The sequence below is a fragment of the Sciurus vulgaris genome, assembly GCF_902686455.1.
Source record: "Sciurus vulgaris genome assembly, chromosome: 8".
Classification (NCBI taxonomy): domain Eukaryota; kingdom Metazoa; phylum Chordata; class Mammalia; order Rodentia; family Sciuridae; genus Sciurus; species Sciurus vulgaris.
This window is the reverse complement of record NC_136468.1, coordinates 113,887,042-113,902,834: the sequence shown is the minus strand read 5'-3', so window position 1 is coordinate 113,902,834 and position 15,793 is coordinate 113,887,042. Positions and strand designations below refer to the sequence as shown.

The 15,793-nt window shown below is 34.3% G+C and overlaps 1 pseudogene across 1 annotated transcript; it reads right to left on the bottom strand.

The window, feature by feature from the left end:
* Positions 1 to 4,892: 4,892 nt before the first annotated feature.
* On the bottom strand, positions 4,893 to 14,408 carry LOC306668880 (gamma-aminobutyric acid receptor-associated protein-like; annotated as a pseudogene). The gene is made up of 2 exons: positions 13,984 to 14,408; positions 4,893 to 4,952 (listed from the first exon to the last, which is right to left on the bottom strand). The product of its transcript is annotated as a gamma-aminobutyric acid receptor-associated protein-like (transcript).
* Positions 14,409 to 15,793: the final 1,385 nt, after the last annotated feature.

The following is a 15,793-nucleotide window of genomic DNA, read 5'->3' as shown; positions in this document are numbered from 1 at the left end:
TTTGTTGTCAACACACTTTTAATATTCAGCTTGAGAAAAATTGAAAAGTACTTGCTTTTTACTCATCTTTCCAAAGATTTTGTAATTACTCCCAAGCATCCATCCCCTTGTTTCAGAAGAAAATGGTTACCCCATGACCTTTGGTTGCTCCTTTTGGCAGTTTTAGGACTGAACAATATCACTAAAGGCAAAATAGACCTGGTCCTTATGGAATACTTCATTGTTTTCAATCTTACACCTCCTGAATTTCTGACTCTGCAGGCCAGACCTCTTCACCTCTTTTGTCCACATTTGACAGTAAGATGGATGCTTCCAATATATTGTCTGCTCTGGGGGCCTTTATCATTCCTTAAGAAAATACTATTGTTTTAAGTTTTCTCTTTCAATAATGCAATGCATATACAAAACACCTGAAATGGGTCTAACTTCAAAGGAGCTGGTAATTTGGCTCATCTACAAATGGTCTATTTATATGTCTCTGAGATACCAAAAATAAAGAGCAAAGAACAACAAAAACTTTTACCTAAGCAACCATGAGTATTTTTGCACAATCATTCAAAACCAGTTTGTATGAGACAACTGAAAACATACTTCCTTTTAATATGCAGATGATGTAGAGCATGATCAACATGGGTATGATCAAATCATAAAACATTGTTCTCCACAAGAAGAGGGCAATTGATTTATTTTTGGAAACATGCAGAAATTCTTCCACCTGAATTCAGGAGAATTCAGAGGTTGGTTAAAATAGTGGGGTTTTTCTTCCTCTTGTTAGTTCATTATCTTTATTGTTAGTTTCATTATCTTTATTGTTTAAATTCAAAAACTGGGGTAACCATCGGGCCATCTGAACACTCCCCCATATCCCTTCCCCTCTTTTTTTACTTTTCTAGTGTTATTGCCATTTTTTATCTTTCATAATTGTCACCTGTATTTGTTTTGATTTTAAGTCTAGCAAAACTCTTTAAAACAGAATTAACCTGTTGCCTGGCTTTAGATTCTATCTTATTCCTGGGATTTCCTATTATAACACATATGTGGCACACCATTGGAATCTAAATCTAGTTGGTATTAAATACTTTGTATAACTGAAAACGATTTATGAAATTTTTTTTTATTTATTATGTACAAATATAACATATTTTTTCAGATTCTTTGTGTGTGTGTGTTTGTACCAGGAATTGAACCCAGAGGTACTTAACCACTGAGCCACATCCCCAGCCCTCTCTGTTTTTTAATTATAAACAGGGTCTCACTAAGTTGCTTATGGCCTCATTAAGTTACTGAGGCTAGCTCTTAACTTGTGATCCTCCTGCCTCAGCCTCTCAGTCCATTACAGGCATGCCCCACTGTGCCCGCCAGATTCTAATTGGCAAAGTGAAGCTAAGAATATTAAGAAACTGTGAGTAGTTCATACTTCAGTATCAATTTTAGCCTTTCCAACAAAGTAGAATTGTTATTGGATATTATTGTAAATGATTCCTTATAATAAAAGCAAAATGAAATGGAAATGACAATATTTATATAGTGATTATCATGGTATCAGGGGTATTTGATCATAAGAAAAGTACAGTCATATTTGGTGAAAAGATTACATCAAATTCATTTATTTCGTCATAATTTGGAGTATAAAAGGTCAAAAATTTGATCAGTTTCAATGCTGTTTTTATACCTATCAATTACCCTTATATTTTTCAATTTTTGAGTCACAATCTTTTACCAGATTTAGAACATATTACTTTGCTCTGTGAGTTGATAAATCTGTATGTTTCCACAATTTTATATTATATTCTATTCCTTTAAATATTCTCTCTAAATACCATTTCTCTTTTATGCTAAGATAATGGAAATTATTCACAGCAAATACTGTTAAGAAGTAAGTGGAATGAATGCTTCATTAATAGCAATTCTATGTTAACATTTAAAAAAGGCAGGGGAGAACATAAGTGCAATTCATAATTATCTTAAAGCTGTATATCTCACAAAAATAAGGAACAACTGGAGAAATAAAACTTAAAATGCAGAATGATCACAGTAGAATTTTTTAAGAATACTATTTTAGTTTCAGATTGCTGTTGCAACAAATTATCAAACGAAATGGCTTAATTCAAAATAGATTTATTATCCTTCATTTCTGAAAGTCAAAAGTCTGACATTGAGCGTATGGACTAAAACCAAGAATTAGCAGATAAGTAACAGCCATCATATACTAACTGCTACCTGTTTGAACCGGACCAACAGCTGTCAAGCTGCTGGAAGAGCAGGATCCCAACTCAGAGAAGCAGTGATCAGCAGAAGCACAGAACAGTGTTTTCTTCTTTCTTTCTTTTTCCTTTCCTTATTTTTTTAAAGAAAAACAGGAGTGTTTGGGGGTGGGGGGAGTAATATTCTACACCACTACCAGTCATGCCTGGCATCACATTGGGGAAAGAAAGCCTACTTCCAGAGGTTAGGGTTTGGGAGGGGATATTAAGGAAAATCACAAAAATCTCAAGAACTTCTGAGATCATCATTAGGCAGAGACCCACTGGCTGTTACTCATCTGCCATTTTTATCTTATTTCTTCATTTTTTAAAAATCTTCAAAAAATTGTTGCGTATTATGTGACCCATATAAACTAATTGTGTCTCTTAGGACATTTATTAAGTAATGCATGAGAAAATATATGTTGATGGGGTGATAGGCTGATTATGCTCCCTGCTAGAGAAGTCCATATCCCAATGTAAATGTCAATTTATATGACCAAAGAGATGCAAGGTGGATCTGATTCCAAATTCTCACTGCCTCTAGAAAAAAGTACATTTCTGGTCCTGGTGACCAGTGTGACTCAGGACCATATTTAAATGTGCATCTTTGTATGCATGAAGGAGCCTATGACAAGATCCAGGACCCATTCATGGTATATATACACAATGGAATATTATTCAGCCATAAAGAAAAATAAAATTATGGCATTTGCAGATAAATGGATGAAGTTGAAGATTATCATGCTAAATGAAATAAGCCAATCCCTAAAAACCAAAGGCTGAATGATTTATCTGACAAGTGAATGATGATGCATAATGGGGGTAGGGGAGTCAAAAATGGAGGAGAGAGGATTATATAGAGCAAAATGAGGGATGGGGGAAGGAAAAATGATAGAATGAGGCATACATCATCACCCTATAACATGTATGATTACACAAATGGTGTGACTCTACTTCCTGTACAACCAGAGAAATGAAAGTTGTACCCCTTTTGCGTACAACGAATCAAAATAAAATAATTTTCTAGAGAAAATAGAGATGGAAGGAACTTACTTCAGTGTTTTAAAGACTGTGTATAACAAACCCAAGCTAACATCATATTGAATGATGGGAAAACTGAATTAAAAAAAACTTGAAAGTATTTCCCGTTAAATCAGGCAAAAGGCAAGGATGTTCATTCTCACCATTCCTATTCAATATAATTTTGAAACTCTAGTCAGAGCAATCAGGTAAAAGAAGAAACTTAAAAGTATATAAATAAAAAAGAAGTCATATTATCTGTGTACTGGACATGATTCTATATTTAGAAAACCCAAAAGTCCCCACCACAAGATTCTAGAGCTGGTAAGCAAATTCAGCAAAGTATCAGGATACACACAAAATGTTTTATCAGATAAATATACAAAAATAAATAGATTTACTATTTTTTCAATAATGAATTTGTTGAGAAAGACATCAAGAAAACTATTCCCTTCACTACAGCCTCTTAACAAGTACAATAGAATACTTGAGAATCAATGTAGTCAAGGAGGTGAGTCAAGGAGGTGAAAGACCTCTACAATGAAAACAATAGAAATTGGAGAAAAAAGTTGAGGAAGACCTTAGAAGATGGAAAGACCTCCCATGTTCTAGGATAAGAATTGATTTTGTTAAAATGGCCATATTACCGAAAGTGTTATATAGATTTAATGTGATTCCCATCAAATACTAATGACATTCTTTACAGAACTAGAGAATGATTTTAAAATTCATGTGTAAAAGTAAATGACCCAGAATAACAAAAGCAATACTGAGTAAGAAGAGTGAAGTGGATGGCATCAGAATACCTGATCTTGAAATATTACACAGGTAAAATTTTAAAAAATCAGTGTGATATTGGCATTAATATAAGATATTAAGATAAGACATAAAAACCAATGGACTGGAATAAAGGTGAAGAAACAAATCCACATAGACAGTTATTTGACCCTTGAAAAAATTGACAAAAACACACATTGGAGAAAAGATAACCTGTTCAATTAATGATACTGGGAAAATTGGATATCCATATGCATCTCCATCCTGCATGAAAATCAACTCAAAGACCTAGGCATTAGACCAGAAACACTGCAATTGCCTGAAGAAAATGTAGAGAAAACAATCCATCATATTGATGCAGGCACTGACTTTCTTAATAAGACTCCTAAGGCTCAAGAAATAAAACCAAGAATTAACACGTGGCATGGCTTCAAATTAATAAACCCTAAACAGCAACAGAAATATTAAAGAGTATGAAAAGAGAGTCTATAGGATGAGAGAAAATCTTGCCAGTTATTCTTCTGACAGGAGATTAATATTCATACTTATAAAATATATAAAAATAAATATATATAATTTACATACTTATCTATCTCTATATATTTCTAAGAAACTTAACCCAAAGAAGAAATAACTCAATAAATAAATTGGAAATTGATCTAAACAAATACTGCTCAAAAAAGAAATGCAAATTCAAACAAATATTTAAAACTTGTTTAACATCCTTATCAAAAAGGGAAATCTAAATCAAAATTACACTAGGATTTCATCTCATTCCAATTAGGAAAGCAATCATAAAAACTCTGAATAATAATAAATGCTGACAAGAATGTGGGGGAAAAAGTACAATTATGCATTGCTAGTGGAATTGTAGAGTCGTACAGTCACTTTGGAAACAGCGTGGATATTCTGCAAAAGAACAGGAATGGAACCACCATATAATACAGCTATCCCACTCTTTGATATTTATCCAAAAAGTACTAAAATCAGCATACTATAGTGATACAAGCACATCAGTGTTTATAGCAGCATGATTCACAATAAAGAAGTTATGGAACCAGCCTAGGTGTTACTCAACAGATGATTGGATTAAAAAATAAGGTATATATATATATGCACAGTGGAATTTTACACAGCCATAAAAAAGAATGAAATTATGTGATTTTTCTGGTAAATGAATGGAACTGAAGAATATTATACTGAGTGAAATAAACCAGACTAAGGAAGTCAAGGGACAAATATGTCCCTACTATGCAGAAGCTAGAGAAAAATAAGGAAATGAAAATGGAGGTATTTCATTAAAATCAAAAGGAGAATAATGAAGTAGAGGAAGGGGAATGAGGTAGAGGGACATGAAAGAAAGGGAACTGCAGAATGAAATTAACCAAACGATGTCATGTACATTCACAAAAATACCACAATGAATTCCCCTTTTTAGTATACTATAATGCACCAACTAAAAAAAAAAAAAGAAAATATGTAAAATCTGTAATTATCTAATGAAAAGTTTAAACCCAATGAAAAAATCAAAAATATTTGTATACCTCGATTTTCAATCTCTATCATTATTGTTACTTCATATGTTTTACTTTTTTATAATAGAATTTTAAGCATTCAATTTATCATTTAAGTATGTATATATCCTAAGATAAATTATTGTTTTATGTTGGTTCAATCATAATTTAAAATAGGGTGGGAGTGAGACTAAATTAAGCATTTACAAACTGCTTAATATCAGTAATCCCATGATCCATGTATTATCTTTAATTTGAAAAGACAAATCCTTGTATTATCTTTAATTATTTCCTTTGATGTTCAGGGTTTATTAATTTGAAGCCATGCCACATGTTTAGGCTTGGTTTTCTTCTTGAGCATTAGGAATCTCATAACAAAGTCAGTTCCTGCATCAATATGATGGCATGCTGACCTTCTGTTTTCTTTAAGCAGTTGCAGGGCTTCTGGTCTAATGCCTAGGTCTTTGATTCACTTCGAGTTGATTTTCATAGAGGGTGAAAGATACATATGGATATCCAATTTTCCCAGTACCATACGTTTAAAAGTTTATCTTTTCTCCAATGCATGTTAGTATCATCTTTACCTTACAAGTGGATAGAATCTAAATCCATAATGAATGCGCATTAATTTAATCAAAAGTGTAAAAAGAGAGCGTATCTTGTTTGATGAAATTGGGTTATTGATTTGTTAGCATTTTAACATATTTCTTAAATTTCATTCTTTTAGAAACAGTCATGGTACTTGGAGTGATCTATATTATTACAGATTTACTTCTTATTAATTTGTCATTCAGTATTCAATGTAATGCCTTGTACATCCAAAATAGTCAGATATCTGAGACAATAAGCCATGAGATAATGAATCCCCCAAGGCAGTTCTCTGCCTCCTTGCTTCCTTCATGCTGCGATCATGTCACCTAGTTTACTGCCTGCAACTTAGTTGTTGAATAAAGGATACTGTCTGATGATAATTCTGCAAGATCTCTTATCTCAGATCTTATGTATTATTCATTTGCTACTAAACTTTTTTTGAACACCATATTAATGAATGTATAACTATCTCTTTGAGAGAAGGCATTTTTATTACTCAAAGCAATGACATATCTTAAGGATTTCAATATAAATGATGTGTTTAATTTAAACTGGTTAAAACAACTTATTTATTTATTATTGATCATAGTTCTGAACAAGATACCTCCTCAATACTTTTTTTTAATAATAGGCCATTCTTTTCTAAAAAGTACTACTGAAGTTTTGTGATATAACTGAAGTGTTTAGGTTTCTGAATATCATTTTAATTTTCAAACTAGGAAGCCCAAACAAATACAAAATTCAGAGAGGCCATCAATGTCCACATTGTATTCTGGTGTTTAATATGGATAATGACTATCCCATTTCCATTTTAATTATTAAGCAAGGCATTTCACTACTACTAATATTACTGGCAAATAAAACTTTGTCCGTACATGCAGTTTCTATGCACAGAATCTTCTAGTAAATGAAGAAGATAATTGTCTCCAAAAAATTTGATGAATATATTTGTTATAGTTATAAGCCACAATCTTTAATGTGGCAGTTAATGTTTGACATCTTTTGGACTAGTTTAAGTAATACTGCTATGATGTTCATACTTTAAAATTCATACTTTAAAATTAACTAGGATTATTATCGCTATTTAACCGATGAAGAAAGAAATGTTCTGAAATGCAAAGCAACTTAGAATGATACTAATGCAGACTTTTAAGGCACCCACATTGGCTTTATAATAATCTTAAAGTTATTTGTGACTCTTAGTTTGTAAAGGTCTTATATCCAAATTAAACTAGCTTTCATAAATAATGTATTGGTTTAAATAATTATAACCAGGAGTTGTGATTAGGAGATCAAACCTTTCTCCTGAATGTTTATAGTCTCTACTTTACTCAGGAGTGTTTTATACTCTCAGTCCTCTTTGCCCACGGGACTCGGGGAAGTACTCTGGGGATGATGCCATCAGAAGAGAAGCCCAACTCAGCACTGATCTCTTCTGCCTGTCAATTCTATTTTCTTCCTCTGAGTGTGGCTATCATTTTCCCACTTTGTGACCAGAAAAATGTGCTATGATGGTTTGAATAAACAAGAAATGATTGTCTAAGAAAAAGGATGTTCTTCTGTTCAGAACTTATAAAAACTATAAACAAAAAATGCAGTCTATTCTTGCCTGTCTGGTAATGTGCACACATGGACAGGCACATCAATATTTTTTCTGTAAAAACAAGAAAACTTCTATCCATTCTGAAAATTATAACACAAAAAACTGCATGTAACAAAAGGCACACCTATTTACTTCAAAGCCACAGCCAGCCTCTAGAGGCAATTATATGTTTAAAATTTCTACACCTTTTCTACTTCTCTTCATCTGAACTTCACGTGGTTTCACATGGTTTCATGCAGAACTTTGAAATCTATGAACCAAAACAAAGATTTAGTTATTTCTAAAATACTCATTTTAAAACAGTATATAAAACATAGGAGGTCTTCAAAGAAATACTGCCATTTAGGAAAGTAAGAAATGGGAAGGGAATTATAGTGAGTTCCATCCCAAACTTGTGCAAAATCATTCCTTCTTGAACTAGATGATCCATCCATCCATCTATTCATTTGAAGTAAACTAACTCTACTATGAGCCAGTACTATTCTAGACAGTGACTAAAGAGCAAGGAGGAAAATGGCCATTCTGTTCTAATGAGGTTTGTCCTTGAGTAAGGGAAGAAATAAATTAAAGAATAACTAATTACAAAAATAACATGTTATATAGACAACTATAGAAATAAGATGTGACATGCACAAGAAACTAGGAGAGTCACTTATAAAGTGACTGTGGTGGAACATCTCTTTGAGAGGTGGAGTTGACAGAAAAAGGAAAAGTCATTTGTGTAGCTATGAAGGTGGAAGGGCATCTGAGCAAAGAAAATAAAATTGGAAATTCCTTTCCTTTGGTATTTTAATAAGCAAACAAAAAATTTAGTAGATATGAAAGTGTGTGTAAAGAAGCAGGGTAACAGGTCAGGTCTGAAAAGCAGGCAGATTACTAATGATTTTAGGTTTCACATTATTAGAATTTGTATTTTCCTCCAAGAGTACATGCAAAAAAGAATTTACAACTTTCCTTCATACAAAAGACTATGGATTTTTGTGGTCAAGTATGAAAGCTGGTAAAAAGTGACAATATAGGCTATCTTAAAAATATATGACTTCTGAAGTGGTAGTGATAGATGAAGAAAAAAGAATATGTTTGCTGTAGAAACAATGAAGTCCACTTAATGATTGAACCTAGAGGGTGAATGATTCTGAGTTAAATTCTAGATTTGAGGTCTGAAGTAGTTAGTGAATGATTTTATTTAAGGAGAACATTTTGGGCACATTGATTTCTATGTGCACAAGAGATCCACAAATATAGCAAACCAGAAGGCTGTTGTATATGCAAGTAAAATATTCTCAAGAAAGATAGAAATGTCAGAGGTATGAAATTGGTAACCATTAGCAAATACATTCAAATTCACTCAGTTATTGTCAACAAAGTTAAGACACTCAAAGGGTATAAAAATTTATTTCCCTTTTAGAGGTTGTATCCTTTGGTCAATTTACTTGCCCTAGGTTCTACCAAATTACAAGAAATAAGTCTACTGTCTTTCCTCGGGAGATAGGAGAAGATATTGAAAAGTTATGTTTTTATATGCCTAGTGATTATCATAGTCAACTTCCAGTGATTTTCAGACACCATTCATAAATTATCATTCAGGAGGGGACCTGAGTGAGAAAAGAAAAGCCAGGCCCCCATGTCCACAAGAAAGACACAAAAAGCTGAGCACCATGGACATAAAGTCATGATGTTGAGATGCCAAAAAATTGAAACTGGTCATGCTGAGTTAAGAGTTTAGGTTCTAACTGCAAAGTCTCTTTGTGTTCTATTTCATGGGCTATTCTGCTTTATTCTCTCAGGGAAAAAATATGGTACCCAAGTAAAGGTAGCTAGTTAATACATGTTAATTTGATTTTCCAATGGAACAACATTAATGTGGTTTCACTATCACTCTATACTAGGGCTTAAAATCTAGGGTTTAAAATCTAATAACCAAAATCAAGGACATTACATTATAGTCAAGCCTGCAGGAGGAGGTAGTAAAAATTAATATAGACTTATTGCCTAGAAGAATCTTAAGCATTGCTCTTGGCTGTGGCTCTCTCACAGCTCCAGGTCTTTTGTTACATCTTAAATCTAACTTTCCAAGTGGATTTCTGAAACAGTCTATGAATTTAAGAATGAATAGTACACAAAATCCTTTCTATCTTCTTTCAATCCAATACCGTAATCCACCAAATCGGTATGATCAGGGCATGTGGAGGAATGGTAAGGAAAGTCATTATAATATCCATTTTTTCTTAGATGATATTGATCCTTTCTTGTTCAGCAGAGGTTTCTTGTTTTATATTCTTCATCATCTACACATAGGTATTGGAGATCATGGCCTTTACTTGACATTGTAAAGCTACAGGTTAAACCATGATAATTATAAATTTACAGTGAATAAATATTCGTGCTTTCTGTACATTCAGATTTCTTTAAAAGGGTTGTAGTGAGCCAAACCTAATTAAAAGACATGTATACTGCTTTGTAAATGAACAGTTATTCATAGTTATTCTGTTTTTATATCTGTGCAGGCACCGAAATGGTATAAGGTGCAAAGATTGAAAGTTTAGTGCTCTTCCTAAGACCACTGTTAATTCTGTTTCTATGTCCGACCTCTCTGCAACCATTAAAAGGATGATTCAACAGAAGGTCAACACATTTTTGAAAAATTCCAATTTTGCATTTTGCAGCACTGCTAAAGGTCTTTGGCTAGAGAAGAAGTGACAGGCAATATGGCAAAATCTCTGACCTCCACTTGCATAAAACAAATAGAAGTAATAGGTAATGTAAAATATGAAATACATGGTTCAGAATTTATTATGTAACTCTAAACATGTTTATGGAGTTAAATGTGTCTGCCATGAACAGGTAAAATTTCAAGAACACAAGAGCAACCTGCTCAAGGACCAGGAAAATGGTTTGATTGAAAAAGTAACTAGGAGGACATAGATGGCTAGAGAACATAATTTTCACAGACTCGGGGAAAAATCATTTTCCTAGGATACTTTTTATGTTTGTTTATTTAAAAAAAAGAGTGTCACCCTGAGAAAGAAAGGAATGGGCTAGCCGATATACTTCATGTTAGGCTTCAAAAATAGAAGCTAGTATTTAGTTAGTCAACTAACTGAAAATGCATAAATTATGTGTACCATGGAGAAATTATATGCATACAAGATGGCGCAATATCAGTATAGACAAAATATCATGGGATATTTTTATACTCAACTATTGACTCTTATACTCAAAATTATTCAAACACATTATACTATATATCTGTAAAGTACACCTTTAATACTTTAACACTGTTTTAAATTCTAGTCTCTGACAAAAGAATATTGGCTTTGCAATGCAACAAATAAAATTAAATAAATAAAAGTAAATTCATGAATATACAAGGATTTAAAATATCATACAGTGGCATTGAAAACAATTCTGAACAAGTGAATTGTTTTAGGAATTCTATGAAAGAGAAGCCTATGAGAATTATTTTAAACCCATGTGACATACATAGGACTAATTACCTTAAAGTTAAAAAGGTTTTCAATGAAAAATGCAATTTGCAGATAAGTGGGAAAGAATATAAATAAGTAGTTTACAGATTCTAAAGAAAATGTAGTCAGATAATAAGCCTGTAAAATGATATACAGCATACAAAGAATAAAAATAAGAATCAAAATGTCAAAAACATTAAATATTATATTTGTCAGTTTGGGAAAGATTAAAGATTATGAAAATATGTAGAGTTGGAAAGAGCTTAAATACAAACAATATACTCCACAACCCATTGTTTAGTTATTTGTGTTCAAAATCTGCCACAATTATGTGTATCCATAATGTTTTTACTGATTTTTCATTTGTTTTATTGTTTGTTTAACATTTTGTGCTTTCTTTTGATTCCTAGAATGTGAGCTACTAACCATGAGAAAACAATTTTTTTTTTTTTTTTTTGGTGGTGGTGATTTTATTTTTTAATTTTTTAATTTTTTTAAATTTAATTTAATTTTTTTTTTAATTGTAAACAAATGGGATACATTTTTATTCTCTGTACATGGAGTAAAGGTATACCATTCGGGTAATCATAAATTTACACAGGGCAAGGTTGTTTGATTCATTCTGCCATTTTTCCCCCTTCCCCCCCACCCCACCCAATGTTGAACACTCATCCATGACCCATGGGTGTTTACCACTAAGAGGTGACTGTATGAAGTCAACTTATCTTCTCTGGTTGCTCAAAATATCCTAATGGTATGTCAATGCCCTCATTCCACATAAGTCTCTATGGTTCAAATTCCTACTGTTGTTCCTATTACAGATGGCAAAGGAATGAAATCAGGCTGAGAGTGAGAGGTAAAGGGTAAATGTGAAATTTTAAGTGGTACACGGCTAGGGACCCCTTGACTAAAAAAGTGCCTGATGTAGTTCTCAATTATTATAGTTGTAAACTTTAGGACAGAGAGGAAATAATTCAAAATGATTTTGAAATGTTATAAATGCTATTTTGATTAATTTCTTTAATTGTTCAAAATGACTTATATTACAACATGGTTTATAGACAATGTTTTGCTTGCTTCAATTCACATTTCTGGAGGAGCTCCATAAATGCTGTTTCAAACTTTTATTTTTAGTGATATATCATTGAGATCATGAAAAAAAATTGGTAGACAATTATCCAAGGGCATTTTGTGTTTCTTTGCATCTTAGGAGAAAAGACACTGATTTCCTTTGCTCCAGACTCTTTCTTCAAGGATACTGCACAGTAAACAGCCTTGGAAACAAGTGAAATGAGCAAAGATGTTTGCTCTTCAGTATGATACATATACATCTCACTCCAGGACAGAGTTTTGGAGGCTTAGTCTCTAATATGAAAGGTTCTGGTTCATAAGCTTGGAGTCTCTTTCAAATGTAACTCATACACATGAAAGTATTACCTAATCTTGTTTATGTCATGCAATGAAATCAGTCACAGAATAAGGGATCAGTGCAAATTCTAGCACTGAACTACTACTATGTCTGTATTAATCTGTCTTTTCTTTTTTTTTTTTTTTTTTTTTTTTTCTGGTCCCTGACATTTGTATTTTCTTCTTGGATTCATGAATTAAATAGGTTGGTGAGCTTGCTAGAAAAACAAAATCTTCAACCTTTCACAGTTCTTGACTGTTTAGGTAATGAGGATGGCAATTTGACAGTGATGGGGCTTTATGCACAAGTAAGAATGAGGCTTCCTGGTTGAGCTGGTTAATGAGATTTGAGGAAAGTCCATGGAAGTTCATAATGAACATGTTCACATATTGTACTTCCAATTGGACAGTAAGGGATCCTCCACTGTAGTTTTTTTTAAGAAGGAGAACTTGGGTAGGTGAGTGAAACCTTGGAGTTACCAGATGCCTGGTGTGCTATATGGCAGAGGCCATCAAGTCTGTGCCTCTGACCAATCTACATCCCACTTGGCAGTCCCCAATTTTAATCAATATTTTCTTTCCAGGGATGCCACCAGTGCCCTCGAAATTTTACAATTTGTGTGCAAAGCATGCATTAATTTGCCTTGAACTCTTCTATCCCCTTCAAAGTAAACAACTGGTAAGTGCACATTGAAAAGTATGGGAAGGAACCTTGAAGTGTCAAAGGAAATATAAACATATCATTTAGCCCTCAGAGGACTGCAGGCATCTCTCCAAAATGAAGCCAACTTTGATATTGGTGGAGTTTCCTAGAAGGATAAATCATTGGTTTTTTTTCAGCTTGGTGGTCTCCTCTTTACTGATGTGCCTCCTACCTTCTGCCTACAATTTTATGCCCTTCCATCTACCCCCAAAATGAAAGTGATAAAAGGAAGGGATTTAGGGGGTTCTGAGCCAACTGGGCAGTTAGAAAGGAACAGAAATCAAATCAATCACTGGAGGTGACAGGGATTGACAATCAAGAAGTCTAAAATGGAGTGGGGATGGAGGACAAAGAAAGGTGGGGAAAGGGGACAAAGGAGAAGCACAAGAGTCCATATCCATCATTACCTCTCCTAAGATGGGCTGGAAAGAAAGCCTCAAACATTAAGAAGTGCAAAATAGTGGAATGAGACAGACATCATCACCCTATGTGCAAATATGATTACACGAATGGTATGAATCTATCTTGTGTACAACCATAGTAAAGAAATGATGTACCCCATTTATGTACAATGAATCAAAATGCAGTCTGTAAAAAGTAAAATAAATAAATAAATAGAAGTGCAAGTCCCAAAGAAGGGAGGTGGTGTTTGAGCCTGAAGGAGGTGGACATCAAGAAAAGGGTGCCACCTTTCTCTTTGTGGATGGGACCCCCATCTCAGGGCCAGCAGCGTCACAGCAGCTGCATCACTGTGGGCAATGTATAGAAGGAAGTCTTCTGGTGTTCCTGGTATAGCTGACCCATAGTGGGGCTAGTGGGTAGAATGACATTGTTGACAAAGGAAAACAAGGCCTCCTCAGCTCAGAGATGAATTCGCTTCTGGATCAAGAAGTAGAATTGACCAACTGTGAGATCAAAGGCACCAAGTATTTCTTTTTGTCCAGATTTCCTATCTGAGTTTTAGGAGTCTTTTCTACTATCACTGGGACCCGGTACAGGTATTTCTTTTGGATCTTCTTGCCCTCTGCCCTCAGAGAGGCGCTTCTCTAACAGAAGCTTCTCTTTGTACACAAACTTCATTCTCCTGGGAACCCGGCTGGACCAAGCTGGCTGAGGGAACCAGGTGGGGAGGCGGGGCCAGGATGGAGGGCTGCAGTCAATAATTGATTTCTTAAGCACACGTTGTTGGTGGTTTTCTCTATGAGTGGAATCATGCAATTACAAAACATGGTATGTGGTGGGCGAGACCAGGGGCCCAGAGTAACGCCACATGCATCCAAAATGGCGACTGGCAGAGAGCCAAAGGGCGTGATGAATGGCCTTGAGAAAAACAGGAAGCTTTACCATTGGCTGTATGATAATTAGTTTAGCCGCTTAGCGCGTAGACAGATATATCTTACATGTATGCTTGAGCTCGTGATCGCTTAACCTTTAATAGGATTGGATGGACATATCTGGTTACAATGGCTTATGCAGGAGACTGCTTATATATTGAGGGTCTTATCCAAATAAAGGGGAAGCTGCTTCATGAACTTCTGAAGAATATGTGTCATTTGTCCTGCTGGTCAGCGGCAAGTGGCAATGGTATGTTAAGTTCTGCTTGTACCTGAAATAACCAAAGACACCAGGGTATCCCTGGAAGGCTTTCAGATACACATAAATTCCCTAGACATAGTTACAGGTGATAGAAGTACTCTAGACTTTCTCCTATTTGGTCAAGGTAGAGACTTGACAGTCAAGACACATCCTCCTCTGTGTGAATTATTGCTTAGGATCAAATAGAAAAATTAACTTAGAAACTTAAAGACACTTGGATATCTGAGACAGATCCTGATACTTCTTGAGGTTTTTCACCTGATTGGTTTCAGGCCTCATAGCAAAGAGCAATTCAATATATCAGGTTGGATTCATTCTTCTACCTAGGGTCCTGTTGAAAGTAGTGTTCATTAAATATCTGAGATACATTAAGTGGTTTTGGTAACCAGTACTGCCAAAGAAGTAAGGGACTCAAAAGAAATTCTCCAGAGTCAAAAAAATGTATAAACAAGGGATAGATATTACTGGGAGAAAATTCTCCATGAGTCTGACATGCCTGTGCACCTTTTGGGAATGAGACTGAAATCAAGTATGTGCTGGTCAGGGCACAACCTTCTGTAAGGAATTTACTAAAAAGGACTTGCAGTTGTAAAATGCATCATTTGCAACTCAGAAATACCTCTCAAAGATCAGAGAACCATTACCAAGGATGTAATCATCAAAAGAATGAGATCTCTATCTCCAAGACTCAAAGGGAGAGGACATAATCCTAATTCTGATAACTGCCAACCAAAAAACATAGTTGACTTAATCTCATTTACTTTCAATAACCCTTTGTACCTTTTATTTCTCTGACTCTGTGGAGCCCATTTCCCACCTCCTTCTAACACACCTAAATGAGAATGGAGCTAAGCATTTCCCTTAGTAAA